Here is a 12,500-nt window from a genome sequence, read left to right as displayed (position 1 = left end):
AGCTCTTGCGCGCCCGGTCGCAGAGAGGAGTACGCAACCTCGACCGCACTTTCCCTGCAGGCTTCCTTCCGACTCGAAGTCCTGCGGCGGTCTCAACGAGGTGCCACATCCTCAATGCAGTCGGTCGCCCCCGTTTCGGTTGGGCTCTGGCACGACGGTCGCCACCGTCTCGCCCTTGAGTGGCCGCTGTTGGCGCTCGCTGTGAGGTGTTCAGCGTGCTGTCCGTGTTGCCGACGCGGTCAAAACGAGTCGACGGCTCACGTTCCCTTGTGCGCCGAAGGCTCTCTTGATATGTGATCCGACCCTCAGACAGACGAAGCCAAGGGAAGACCCAAGGCCGCAATGTGCGTTCAAAGAATCAGTGCTCAGTGTGTCCTGCAATTCACACCAAGTCTCGCAGCTGGCTGCGTTCTTCATCGACCCGAGAACCGAGTGATCCACCGCTTAGAGTCGTGAAAAAGTGTTTGTTCAATTCCGTACAGTCAAAACCAAACGTTTCTGGCACTCGGCCAAACAGTGGCCAAGAAGGGCGCTTTTCAGCGCACGCTTGGACTCCAAAACTCTGCCGCGCCTTTTTCGGCTGCCGCAAATCGAGCAAACGGTGTGTTTCGGACGGCGTTTCGCTTCCGCTACTTGCGAGTGCTTTCGTGGTCCACCCCTCTATAAATACTCGGGAGGCGTCGAAGCCGGTTCTCCAAGCCGGACCCGTAGGTATCGTTGTGTGCTCGCTCTCATTGGCCCGCCTAACCAGAAAATGCCTGCGGTACACCCATTTGGATAAGAGTGCACGCAGATGCGGGCCTCGACGGCTACACATTTCCTCGGGCGGCCGCCTCCCGGCCTCCGTGGAGCGCGGGATGCACGGTCCCATCGACAAGCCTCTCCCGTTTTTACCGTGGCGTCGCGGTTCACCACGGCGGGCGGGTCGGTCTCCTCCGCATAAAAAGGGGGACCCCCGCTTTTTGTTCCACGAAATCGCACAAGCTTTTTTCGCATCCACGGTTTGCCACCGCACACCAAAATGCCGATCCGGCTGCCTACTTTAGCCAACAGGTGGAGCCAGGCGCGCCGTACTTGCGCGGCACTTCCCACGTCCACCGAAGTCGGTGCCAAGGACCACTTTCGGCGCCGGAGCCGCGTACGAGCCTACTCGAGGCGGAAGAACGAAGCCAGCAAGGGCCTGGCCGCAAGTGCGTTCAATTGTCGGGACGTCCAAGTCCCTCGTTCTTCCGTGCTTCCTCTTTCGGCAAGTCGTTGCGGCACCTTCCCAAAGCGCGCAGACCCGCTAATCGCGACGAGCGCGACGTGGCCGTGCCGCCTTTCCCTCGGCAGCAAGCAAAACGCCTGGCAACGTCGACGCTCCCCTAACCGCGATCTCGCACCGTGTTTCGTGTGGCGAATTCAAAAGCCGGCCGGCGCTGCTGCAACCATTACGGTCGGTACGCATACGCCGCGGAGGGCGGGACGGTCATCGGAGCGTGCGGTTCCTCCATCGAGTACTGCGCACCTCGGCCGTCGCATCGCCGTGCCATGACCGGCCGCGCGTCAACGCGAACCGGTGCCAGCGAGATCCCTCGCCTGCAAGAACCGACCGGCAGCCTCCGTCACCCGAGGACGCGGAGGCGCTTGCCGCGGACGGCGGGACGGTATGCACTGGTGCACAGCGGACCCGTCACATCGCCAGTTCCTTGACCGACCGCCGACGCTTGTGCCGTTCCTCTCGTACTTGGCAGTCGCCGCGCGATTGTCGGGTCTCGTTCTTGCACGCTCGAACGGTCGGGAGGGCACTCGGCTGGCGTTTCGGGAACACGCAGCCTCGCCTTCTACCGACGTAACCACGACTCGCCGTTCGCGCTCCGCCGCTCCTGTTTACAGTACTAGGCGGTCCCGCAGCGGTCGGGTCGCGCATTTCGAGCGCTTCGAGCCACGGTGCAGTGGCGGGTCGAAAGCCGACCTATGAGTGCGTTGCGCCGTTTGTACCCGCGTCCGCCACCTGGCCGACCGTCCAAGGTCGCGGTGTTGGCGTCCGCTGGGCGCAACAATTTGTCACGGGGTGCCGCTCCACATTCAGGCAGCCCCGTGGGGAAAAGCCGACCCCGCGTCCAAACGGGGTCAGCGGCAGAAAGTGTCGGGCGCAGACGCAGCTGAGGCGCTCACCCTTCACAATCCGTTAATGATCCTTCCGCAGGTTCACCTACGGAAACCTTGTTACGACTTTTACTTCCTCTAAATGATCAAGTTTGGTCATCTTTCCAACAGACCGGCGCAACCGAAAGGCCGCGCCGGACATCGGTCCGAAGACCTCACTAAATCATTCAATCGGTAGTAGCGACGGGCGGTGTGTACAAAGGGCAGGGACGTAATCAACGCGAGCTTATGACTCGCGCTTACTGGGAATTCCTCGTTCAAGGGGAACAATTGCAAGCCCCTATCCCAATCACGAAAGAAGTTCCACGGGTTACCCAGTCTTTTCAGACAGGGATAAAGACACGCTGCTTCCTTCAGTGTAGCGCGCGTGCGGCCCCGGACATCTAAGGGCATCACAGACCTGTTATTGCTCTGTTTCGTGCGGCTAGGAGCCGCTTGTCCCTCTAAGAAGGTTGTAAGGTGCTGGGAACCCCGCACCTATTTAATAGGCTAGAGTCTCGTTCGTTATCGGAATTAACCAGACAAATCGCTCCACCAACTAAGAACGGCCATGCACCACCATCCACCGAATCAAGAAAGAGCTCTCAATCTGTCAATCCTCCCAGTGTCCGGGCCGGGTAAGTTTTCCCGTGTTGAGTCAAATTAAGCCGCAGGCTCCACTCCTGGTGGTGCCCTTCCGTCAATTCCTTTAAGTTTCAGCTTTGCAACCATACTTCCCCCGGAACCCAAATACTTTGGTTTCCCGGAAGCTGCCCGCCGAGTCATTTGAGTAACTCAGGCGGATCGCTGGTTGGCATCGTTTATGGTCAGAACTAGGGCGGTATCTGATCGCCTTCGAACCTCTGACTTTCGTTCTTGATCAATGAAAACATTCTTGGCAAATGCTTTCGCAGTAGTTCGTCTTGCGACGGTCCAAGAATTTCACCTCTAGCGCCGCAATACGAATGCCCCCGTCCGTCCCTCTTAATCATTACCTCGTATTCCAAAAACCAACAGAACAGAAACGAGGTCTTGTTCTATTATTCCATGCAAGTTTATTCAGGCGACTCGCCTGCGTTGAGCACTCTAATTTTTTCAAAGTAAAAGCACCGGCCATCTCGAGGCACACAATGAAGTGCACCAAGAAAGAACCGGCATGATGTTCAGTCCGAGCCGTCGCATCGGGTAGATGCACTACTCGTCTGGAACTGAGATCCAACTACGAGCTTTTTAACCGCAGCAGCTTTAGTATACGCTATTGGAGCTGGAATTACCGCGGCTGCTGGCACCAGACTTGCCCTCCAATTGATCCTCGTTAAAGGATTTAGAGTGTACTCATTTCAATTACGGGGCCTCAAAAGAGTCCCGTATTGTTATTTTTCGTCACTACCTCCCCGTGCCGGGAGTGGGTAATTTGCGCGCCTGCTGCCTTCCTTGGATGTGGTAGCCGTTTCTCAGGCTCCCTCTCCGGAATCGAACCCTGATTCTCCGTTACCCGTAACAACCATGGTAAGCAAGTAACCTACCATCGAAAGTTGATAAGGCAGACACTTGAAAGAAACGTCGCCGGCTCGTGGCCATGCGATCAGCACAAAGTTATCCAGAGTCACCACACAATACGGGCCGAAACCCGATCGATCTTGGTCTAATAAAAGCACCCGTTACCCAAAGGGCTCCAGGCTCACTGCATGTATTAGCTCTAGAATTGCCACAGTTATCCAAGTAGGAAGAAACGATCTAAGGAACCATAACTGATTTAATGAGCCATTCGCGGTTTCGCCTTATTTCGGCATGTACTTAGACATGCATGGCTTAATCTTTGAGACAAGCATATGATTACTGGCAGGATCAACCAGGTAATCGTTCGACTGCGCGTCCGTCCTCGCCCTCGGCGGGCCGGACGCAGTCTGTGTGCGGCGGAGGCCACCTTCAGGCGCCCCAACACGCTTATTTTGCACTCCGAGATGACGGCGTTCGAGCTCGCTACGGCACAACCTTCCCGAAAGACGAGTGGGAGCCGTGCGGCAAGAAGCACGTTCATGCTCGCTCTTTTTCGTTGCATCGACTCGGTCGCGCCGTGCGGGTTGCCCAAGCCCGCTGCACTGTCGGTGGACCGGCCGGAACTAGCAACGGAGCCGAGACTGCAAAGCCGCCAGACGACGGGTCACGCCCGCGTCTTCGGCGCTTTCGCATCTGAATCGCCCGAGGACGACACGGAACACACCTCGATATCGTGGTAAAACGGCACCGTCCGACAACCAGCCCCTAACGCATCAAGCGGATGAGGCTGCAGACGACTGCCGTGGATTCCCCTGGAGCAGACCCGAGGACACGCTTGACGAGGCCGAAGCCCGCCGCATATCAGACACCCGGTCGCTTTCGCGTACGCCGCTCACGAGAACCCCCACATAATAGCAGCGATAAGTACCCAGACCTCCTTGGGCCCTAATACGAGCGTACTCGAGAAAATTTCACCGCGGGTGTGCCCCGAAACGTGTGGCATGTTGAGCGTGCCACAAGTCTACGTCGCTCTCAAACCCGCCGAGGTCGTAGAATTTGCGACCCTACTCACGAAATTCCCACCGAGGATACGGCCGCAAACGTACCGCACCTTGGGTAGGCCACGAGTTTGTGCAACACTACGCTGACGGCACAGCACCGAGGTCGTGCGCGCACGCACGGGAAAATTCCGCCGCGGTTTCTGCCGAAAACGTGAGGCACCACGACTCTCCGCAAGTTCGCGTCGACTGCGAAAGACCGAAGTCGTGAACGACGTGTCCGCTACTCGCCGCCGACACGCTGGACACCAAACGTACAACGACTCGACGGCGTCGTAGAGGCCCACGACGCGGTTTTCCTTAACGACGTCTCGGCGTGGCACCGACAGGTTAGAACGGCCGACCAACGTTCCCTGTCCGCCGTTCGGCTCAGTCGAAGGGCTCGGCGACTTCGGCAACGCTGCGAAGCCGCACGGTGACGCACGCCATGTCCCCATTTTTTTTTTCTTTCTGCGTCTGCCGGGGTGCCCCTATAATAGCAGCGATAAGCACCCAGACCGCCGTGGGTCGCTCGCCCCGGCTGACGTGGTTTTTCGTACTCCTGCGGCGGTCGCCGTCAAGCACGTCCAAATACGCTACTTTCGTGGGCGCATTCACGCTCTTTCGCTTCGCCGGAGTGCCAGCACTCACTCTGCCAAAAACGGCGAACATCCGAGCGGCGGTTCCCACTTTTGCGTCGGCGTCGCAAACCCCGCCCCGGCAGACGAGGTTTGCCGTACTCGTGCGACGGTGGCCGGCGGGCACGTCGAAAGACGCCGATATCGTGCGCGAATTGGCGCACCTTGGCTTCACCGGAGTGCCGCCACTGACTCCTCCAAAAACGGCGAAGATCCGAGCGGCGCTTCCCACTTTCGCATCGGCGTCCCGAACTCCGCCCCGGCTGACGCGGTTTACCGTACTCGTGCGACGGTCGCCGGCGAGCACGTGGAAAGACGCCGATATCGTGCCCGAATCGGCTCCGTTCGGCTTCGCCGGAGTGCCAGCACTGGCTCGGCGAAAGACGACGAACATCCGAGCGACGGTTCTCACTATTGCGTACGCGTCGCAAACCCCGCCCCGGCAGACGCACTTTGCCGTACTCGTGCGACGGTCGCCGGCGAGCACGTAGAAAGACGCCGATATCGTGCCGGAATCGGCCCCGTTTGGCTTCGCCGGAGTGCCAGCACTCACTCGGCCACAAACGGCGAACATCCGAGCGGCGGTTCCCACTTAGCCGTCGGCGTCCCGAACTCCGCCCCGGCAGACGCGGTTGCCGAGCTCGTGCGACTAGCGACCGCGAAGCCGTCTCGCGACGCCGCTTTCGTGCGCGGCTCCCACTGCGACCTGGGTCACCCGAGGTCGACGAGCAAAAAAGAATGTCGAAAAAAAATTTTTTTTTTTTGCGTCTGCCGGGGTGCCCCTATAATAGCAGCGATAAGCACCCAGACCGCCATGGGTCGCTCGCCCCGGCTGACGTGGTTTTTCGTTTTCCTGCGGTGGTCGTCGTCAAGCACGTCCAAACACGCCACTTTCGTGGGCGCATTCGCGCTCTTTCGCTTCGCCGGAGTGCCAGCACTCACTCTGCCAAAAACGGCGAACATCCGAGCGGCGGTTCCCACTTTTGCGTCGGCGTCGCAAACCCCGCCCCGGCAGACGAGGTTTGCCGTACTCGTGCGACGGTGGCCGGCGGGCACGTCGAAAGACGCCGATATCGTGCGCGAATTGGCGCACCTTGGCTTCACCGGAGTGCCGCCACTGACTCCTCCAAAAACGGCGAAGATCCGAGCGGCGCTTCCCACTTTCGCATCGGCGTCCCGAACTCCGCCCCGGCTGACGCGGTTTACCGTACTCGTGCGACGGTCGCCGGCGAGCACGTGGAAAGACGCCGATATCGTGCCCGAATCGGCTCCGTTCGGCTTCGCCGGATTGCCAGCACTGGCTCGGCGAAAGACGACGAACATCCGAGCGACGGTTCTCACTATTGCGTACGCGTCGCAAACCCCGCCCCGGCAGACGCACTTTGCCGTACTCGTGCGACGGTCGCCGGCGAGCACGTAGAAAGACGCCGATATCGTGCCGGAATCGGCCCCGTTTGGCTTCGCCGGAGTGCCAGCACTCACTCGGCCACAAACGGCGAACATCCGAGCGGCGGTTCCCACTTAGCCGTCGGCGTCCCGAACTCCGCCCCGGCAGACGCGGTTGCCGAGCTCGTGCGACTAGCGACCGCGAAGCCGTCTCGCGACGCCGCTTTCGTGCGCGGCTCCCACTGCGACCTGGGTCACCCGAGGTCGACGAGCAAAAAAGAATGTCGAAAAAAATTTTTTTTTTTTTTTTTGCGTCTGCCGGGGTGCCCCTATAATAGCAGCGATAAGCACCCAGACCGCCATGGGTCGCTCGCCCCGGCTGACGTGGTTTTTCGTTTTCCTGCGGTGGTCGTCGTCAAGCACGTCCAAACACGCCACTTTCGTGGGCGCATTCGCGCTCTTTCGCTTCGCCGGAGTGCCAGCACTCACTCTGCCAAAAACGGCGAACATCCTAGTGGCGGTTCCCACTTTTGCGTCGGCGTCGCCAACCCCGCCCCGGCATACGCGGTTTGCCGTACTCGTGCGGCGGTGGCCGGCGGGCACGTCGAAAGACACCGATATCGTGCGCGAGTCGATGCTTCTTGGTCTCGCAGGAGGGCCGCCACTCACTCCTGCAAAAACGGCGAAGATCCGAGCGGCGCTTCCCACTTTTTCGTCGGCGTCGCAAACCTCGCCCCGGCAGACGCGCTTTGCCGTACTCGTGCGACGGTCGCCGGCGAGCACGTCGAAATACGCCGATATCGTGCCCGAATCGGCCCCGTTTCGCTTCGCCGGAGTGCCAGCACTCGCTCGGCCAAAGACGACGAACATCCGAGCGACGGTTCCCACTATTGCGTACGCGTCGCGAACCCCGCCCCGGCAGACGCGGTTTGCCGTACTCGTGCGGCGGTGGCCGGCGGGCACGTCGAAAGACGCCGATATCGTGCACGAATTGGCGCTCCTTGGCTTCACCGGAGTGCCAGCACTCACTCGGCCAAAAACGGCGAACATCCGAGCAGCGGTACCCACTTAGCCGTCGGCATCCCGAACTCCGCGCCGGCTGACGCGGTTGCCGAGCTCGTGCGACTAGCGACCGCGAACGCGTCTCGCGACGCCGCTTTCGTGCGCGGCTCCCATTGCGACCTGGGTTACCCGAGCTCGACCAGCAAAAAAGAAGGTCGAAAATTTTTTTTTTTTCTGCGTCTGCCGGGGTGCCCCTATAATAGCAGCGATAAGCACCCAGACCGCCGTGTGTCGCTCGCCCCGGCTGACGTGGTTTTTCGTACTCCTGCAGCGGTCGCCGTCACGCACGTCCAAATACGCCACTTTCGTGGGCGCATTCGCGCTCTTTCGCGTCGCCGGAGTGCCAGCACTCACTCTGCCAAAAACGGCCAACATCCGAGCGGCGGTTCCCACTTTTGCGTCGGCGTCGTAAACCCCGCCCCGGCAGACGCGGTTTGCCCTACTCGTGCGACGGTCGCCGGCGAGCGCGTCGAAAGACGCCGATATCGTGCGCTAATTGGCGCTCCTTGGCTTCTCCGGAGTGCCGCCACTCACTCCTCCAAAAACGGCGAAGATCCGAGCGGCGTTCTCCACTTTCGCATCGGCGTCCCGAACTCCGCCCGGGCTGACGCGGTTTACCGTACTCGTGCGACGGTCGCCGGCGGGCACGTCGAAAGACGCCGATATCGTGCCGTAATCGGCCCCGTTTGGCTTCGCCCGTGTGCCAGCACTCACTCGGCCAAAAACGGCGAACATCCGAGCAGCGTTTCCCACTTTCGCATCGGCGTCCCGAAGCCCGCCCCGGCAGACGCGGTTTGCCCTACTCGAGCGACGGTCGCCGGCGATCACGTCGAAAGGCGCCGAATTCGTGCACGAATCGATGCTTCTTGGTCTCGCAGGAGGGCCGCCACTCACTCCTGCAAAAACGGCGAAGATCCGAGTTGCGCTTCCCACTTTTTCGTCGGCGTCCCGAACTACGCCCCGGCTGACGCGGTTTACCGTACTCGTGCGACGGTCGCCGGCGGGCACTTCAAAATACGCCGATTTCGTGGGCGCATTCACGCTGTTTCGCTTCCCCGGAGTGCCAACACTCACTCTGCCGAAAGCGGCGATCATCCGAGCGGCGGTTCCCACTTTTGCGTCGGCTTCGCAAACGGCGCCCCGGCAGACGCGCTCGTGCGACGTACTCGTGCGACGGTCGCCGGCGAGCACGTCGAAAGACGCCGATATCGTGCTCGAATCGACCCCGTTTCGCTTCGCCGGAGTGCTGCCAGTCACGGCGCAGAAAACGGCGAACAAGTGTTTTTTTTTTTTTTTTCCTAGAATTTGTGTTATAGAAGGCACATTTGATATCGGACGATAATTTTCAACTTTATCACGCGCACCGATTTTCGTGTAGAGGTTTGCAAGTTTATGGGAATTTCTCCACTTGGAATAATGCGATTTAGTAGTACTACGAGAACTTCATGGATGTACTCAAGGGTACGGGGCAAGTCAGTTACGTCAACACCTGCAGATTTTTTACACTTCAAACTGAAAATTGTTGGTTGTGAGTCCTCGTGTGATATTAAAGGCCGATTCGCTAACACATAGAACAAAGAAAGAAAGGAAGAAAAAACGCCCGCGCTCGCTCAAGAAACCTGGGTTCGCAACAAGTGGCAACAACAAGCAACCGAGCGAGTGCGCCAAAACCCGTGGCGGCCGAACAAACGCGAAGTCCCAACCGCGTCAGCCGGGGCGGCACGGGACAGGAAAAATCACTTCAGCCGGGGCGGCGGGGCACCGAATAAACCTCGTCACCTCGTCGCAGGATAAAAGAGGAAACAAAAAGTCTAAACAGCGTCTGCTGGAGCGAATGCGTAATAAAACAACAACAACAAAAAAAAAAAAAAACACCCGCGCTCAAGAAGTCTGCAATCACCACAAAAGGCGACTGTGACCGAGCAGCGTCAGCCGGGGCCGTGCGGAAACGGAAAAACCGCGACTACCGGGGCGTCGAGGCACCGAAAAATCCACTTCAGCCGCGGCGAAAAAAAAAAACAAAAAGAAAGACGGAGGGGGGGGGGGGAACCACGTCTGCCGGGGCGAAGGAAAAAAAAAAACGCGTCTGCCGGGGCGAGCCCGGGTGCGGCACCACCGGGAAAACTGTGGCAAACAGACATGGCGATCGAGTGAGTGGGCCGCCAGCCAGGCTCAGCCAAAAAGTGCAAAGTCCGAACTGCGTCAGCCGGGGCGGCAAAAACTACGTCAGCCGGGGCGGCGCAAAAAACCGCGTCTGCCGGGGCGGCACGAAACCGCGTCAGCCGGGGCGGCGCGAAAACTGCGTCAGCCGGGGCGAAAGAAAAAAAAAAAAAAAACGCGTCTGCCGGGGCGAGCCCGGGTGCGGCACCACCGGGAAAACTGTGGCAAACAGACATGGCGATCGAGTGAGTGGGCCGCCAGCCAGGCACAGCCGAAAAGTGCAAAGTCCGAACCGTGTCAGCCGGGGCGGCAAAAAACCGCGTCAGCCGGGGCGGCGCAAAAAACCGCGTCTGCCGGGGCGGCACGAAACCGCGTCAGCCGGGGCGGCGCGAAAACTGCGTCAGCCGGGGCGAGCCCGGGTGCGGCACCACCGGGAAAACTGTGGCAAACAGACATGGCGATCGAGTGAGTGGGCCGCCAGCCAGGCTCAGCCAAAAAGTGCCAAGTCCGAACTGCGTCAGCCGGGGCGGCAAAAAACCGCGTCAGCCGGGGCGGCGCAAAAAACCGCGTCTGCCGGGGCGGCGCGAAAACCGCGTCTGCCGGGGCGGCGCGAAAACTGCGTCAGCCGGGGCGAAAGAAAAAAAAAAACGCGTCTGCCGGGGCGAGCCCGGGTGCGGCACCACCGGGAAAACTGTGGCAAACAGACATGGCGATCGAGTGAGTGGGCCGCCAGCAAGGCTCAGCCAAAAAGTGCTAAGTCCGAACTGCGTCAGCTGGGGCGGCAAAAAACCGCGTCTGCCGGGGCGGCACGAAACCGCGTCAGCCGGGGCGGCGCGAAAACCGCGTCTGCCGGGGCGGCACGAAACCGCGTCAGCCGGGGCGGCGCGAAAACTGCGTCAGCCGGGGCGAGCCCGGGTGCGGCACCACCGGGAAAACTGTGGCAAACAGACATGGCGATCGAGTGAGTGGGCCGCCAGCCAGGCACAGCCGAAAAGTGCTAAGTCCGAACTGCGTCAGCCGGGGCGGCAAAAACCGCGTCAGCCGGGGCGGCGCGAAAACCGCGTCTGCCGGGGCGGCACGAAACCGCGTCAGCCGGGGCGGCGCGAAAACTGCGTCAGCCGGGGCGAGCCCGGGTGCGGCACCACCGGGAAAACTGTGGCTAACAGACATGGCGATCGAGTGAGTGGGCCACCAGCCAGGCTCAGCCAAAAAGTGCTAAGTCCGAACTGCGTCAGCCGGGGCGGCAAAAACCGCGTCAGCCGGGGCGGCGCAAAAAACCGCGTCTGCCGGGGCGGCACGAAACCGCGTCAGCCGGGGCGGCGCGAAAACTGCGTCAGCCGGGGCGAAAGAAAAAAAAAAACGCGTCTGCCGGGGCGAGCCCGGGTGCGGCACCACCGGGAAAACTGTGGCAAACAGACATGGCGATCGAGTGAGTGGGCCGCCAGCCAGGCACAGCCGAAAAGTGCCAAGTCCGAACTGCGTCAGCCGGGGCGGCAAAAAACCGCGTCAGCCGGGGCGGCGCAAAAAACCGCGTCTGCCGGGGCGGCACGAAACCGCGTCAGCCGGGGCGGCGCGAAAACTGCGTCAGCCGGGGCGAGCCCGGGTGCGGCACCACCGGGAAAACTGTGGCAAACAGACATGGCGATCGAGTGAGTGGGCCGCCAGCCAGGCTCAGCCAAAAAGTGCCAAGTCCGAACTGCGTCAGCCGGGGCGGCGCAAAAAACCGCGTCTGCCGGGGCGGCGCGAAAACCGCGTCTGCCGGGGCGGCGCGAAAACTGCGTCAGCCGGGGCGAAAGAAAAAAAAAACGCGTCTGCCGGGGCGAGCCCGGGTGCGGCACCACCGGGAAAACTGTGGCAAACAGACATGGCGATCGAGTGAGTGGGCCGCCAGCAAGGCTCAGCCAAAAAGTGCCAAGTCCGAACTGCGTCAGCCGGGGCGGCAAAAAACCGCGTCTGCCGGGGCGGCACGAAACCGCGTCAGCCGGGGCGGCGCGAAAACCGCGTCTGCCGGGGCGGCACGAAACCGCGTCAGCCGGGGCGAGCCCGGGTGCGGCACCACCGGGAAAACTGTGGCAAACAGACATGGCGATCGAGTGAGTGGGCCGCCAGCCAGGCACAGCCGAAAAGTGCTAAGTCCGAACTGCGTCAGCCGGGGCGGCAAAAACCGCGTCAGCCGGGGCGGCGCAAAAACCGCGTCTGCCGGGGCGAATGCAAAAAAAACAAAGAAAAAAGCCCGCGCTTAATCAAAAGAAAACAAAGAAAAAAGCTTGCGCTTAATCAAAAGAAAACAAACAAAAAAAGTTCGCGCTTAAGCCTGGCGGTGGAACCACCGGGGCAAACAGACCTGGCGATCGAGTGAGTGGGCCGCCAGCCGGGGTGAGCCAAAAAGTGCAAAGTCGGAACCGCGTCAGCCGGGGCGGCGCGAAAACCGCGTCAGCCGGGGCGGCGCAAAAACTGCGTCAGCCGGGGCGGCACGGAAAAACGAAAACCGCGTCAGCCGGGGCGGCACGGAAAAACGAAAACCACGTCAGCCGGGGCGACATCAAAATGAGGAAAAAAAAAAAAAACTGCCTTAGGACACCTGCGTACA

General features: G+C 60.6%; 2 non-coding genes across 2 annotated transcripts; both read right to left on the bottom strand.

Annotated features, from left to right (window-relative positions):
• Positions 1-299: 299 nt before the first annotated feature.
• LOC142794696 (5.8S ribosomal RNA) lies at positions 300-452 on the bottom strand. Its single transcript, XR_012892556.1, has one exon. It is a non-coding gene; the product is annotated as a 5.8S ribosomal RNA (ribosomal RNA).
• Positions 453-2,171: 1,719 nt separating this feature from the next.
• On the bottom strand, positions 2,172-3,986 carry LOC142794689 (small subunit ribosomal RNA). The gene has a single exon (XR_012892549.1). It is a non-coding gene; the product is annotated as a small subunit ribosomal RNA (ribosomal RNA).
• Between the last annotated feature and the right edge of the window lie 8,514 nt (positions 3,987-12,500).

The sequence above is a fragment of the Rhipicephalus microplus genome, unplaced genomic scaffold, assembly GCF_043290135.1.
Source record: "Rhipicephalus microplus isolate Deutch F79 unplaced genomic scaffold, USDA_Rmic scaffold_477, whole genome shotgun sequence".
NCBI classification, from domain to species: domain Eukaryota; kingdom Metazoa; phylum Arthropoda; class Arachnida; order Ixodida; family Ixodidae; genus Rhipicephalus; species Rhipicephalus microplus.
This window is presented reverse-complemented; position numbering and strand designations above follow the sequence as displayed.